Below are 2,086 nucleotides of genomic sequence, written 5' to 3'. Positions count from 1 at the left end.
CATACTTTGGATAGTAAATTAGAATTTAAACACACACACACACACACACACACACACACAAACACACACATATAGATATATATAAACTGGATTTATTATCAATTAAATATACCATATTTTCTTACACAAGACATACCCTCTAAATAAAACACATACCTGGTTTTGGCTGGCAGAACATAGGAAGAAAAGATTTTTCCAGAGTCATGGCCAACTGTTTGACACTGAGTAAATCCTCCTGGGAACACAGTGTTCAGAAAGTGTGGCATCACCCAAAGGCAGTCTGGGTGAGGCAGCAGGAACTCCCTGGTGTGGCAGGAAGTTCTTGCTGCTTCACCCAAACTGTCTCTCGGGATGCCACACTTTCTGGACACTCTGTATGATCTAAAGTAAGTCTTCCTGGGAACATAAAGTTGGGCCCCAGACCCTTGCAAGGGCTGTTAGTTCTTACTGTAAGTAGTCCTTTATATAAGTTCCTGTAAATAAAGTGTTGTTTTTTCACATCACAGACCTTATCAAGATACTGCCAGCAGTTCACTTGCTGCATCAGGTATGAGCTACAGTGCTCAAGCAATAGCTACGGCTGTGAGACAGTTAACATAAGACTCTGCACCTTCAGCTTATTGAGCCAGACAAGCGGCAGTCATCTCGGCAGCTGCATGGCTTGCGTGGTGTTGCCACGCTTGCTTCTTTTCTAATGAAGAAAACAGCTTCCCTACTTAATGAATGCACTCCAATTTTGGGAGGCTGGTATCAAGGAGAAGGGCACATGATGTATGCAGAAAAATACAGTATAAAATTTACAGTACAACACAGTACATGCTCTTGCTGTGTATGAAATCATTTTGAAATTATACACCCTGAGACTTGATATTGGTTATCCATCAAGGTGCAAACATTCCATGTTGCAAAAATCATTAATGTCTTACGATGTTTTCAACTACAGAGTAAATGATTCTGCTTGGACACACTTAACCAGCCCAGGAACAAATAAGATTTAGGGCACCTTTTCTAGCTCCCTTCACTATGTAGGGTGAGCAGAGGGTTTCCTGAATAGGACTGCTTGGCCATAGCTGCCAAATTGCATCCCAAATTGCACAGGTGCAAGACAACCATCTGACTAATGCTATCTGAATGCAGATTCATGGCTTGATATTGCCAGATTCACTAATTGTGACTCCATCACCACTGGTCCATTGCTGTGGGGCTTTGGGAGGTTGGTACAGGAGAGCGTGCTGGTCCCTGTGGTAGAAACCTGGATGTGATTGTTTAATGTGAGGAAGTTGGTGTACAGAAACAGCTACCGCACAATCTTGACAAGGTGGGGATCTGGCCCCAGTGGCAAGGGAGAGTCATAGATGACAGGAGACCTCCATCATGCTGCAGTATTCTTCCTTCTTTACAGCCATTGAGATCCAGACATGTTCTTCCACCTGATCCACCACTGAGGACTTGGGGTTGGACCAGGGGTGGACAGTTATTTGAGCTGGAAAGCTGCTTAATGAGTTTTGATGAGCTGTCAAGGGCTACAGCAGTAGCTCTGCCCCTGAAAAGTGTCCCCACCCCATGCTCACCATCTTTGGACCAGAAGTCTTGCCCCCTGATCTTCGCCACCAGAAGTCCCTCCCCTTGCCCACAGAAGTACTCCTTTGGGGAAGGGGTTGCCATCTTGGAACTGGAAAATATCCAAATCATATACTAAAAGTCAAACATCTACTATAACATTTTAATTTGATTTCAAAAAATATTTTTGTCCTGATTTTTGTGTGTTTGTAGCCAGTCCTGGAGTGAGAGCTGCATGTGGTGGCACGGAGAGGGTAAGGCAGCCAGCTCCATTGTGTGGGACTTCCCCCCCGGTGGCACAGGAGTCCCAGGAGCTGTACAAGAGCCCTGCTCGATAGAGGTGGGCTGGCCTAGCTCCACTTCTTGCCACCATGTGCAGCTCCTGAAACTGGCCAAAGCATGTGCCACCGGGCAGCAGTGCCTGCATGGGCCATGAACACCCTGAGGGCCTGCTGCTTCTTCTGCTGGCAGCAGGAGCTGTGTGCCATGGGGAGTCCCCTACCCCTGACACCGCTCTGCCCCTGCT

The 2,086-nt window shown here is 46.5% G+C and overlaps 1 protein-coding gene across 1 annotated transcript in view; it reads left to right on the top strand.

Moving 5' to 3' along the window:
* Positions 1-2,086, top strand: part of FOXP2 (forkhead box P2) — a 317,473-nt gene that overhangs the window by 142,850 nt on the left and 172,537 nt on the right. The window lies entirely within an intron of this gene.

Source organism: Gavialis gangeticus, unplaced genomic scaffold (assembly GCF_001723915.1).
Source record: "Gavialis gangeticus isolate Ggan-Ray unplaced genomic scaffold, GavGan_comp1, whole genome shotgun sequence".
NCBI lineage: Eukaryota > Metazoa > Chordata > Crocodylia > Gavialidae > Gavialis > Gavialis gangeticus.
This window is presented reverse-complemented; position numbering and strand designations above follow the sequence as displayed.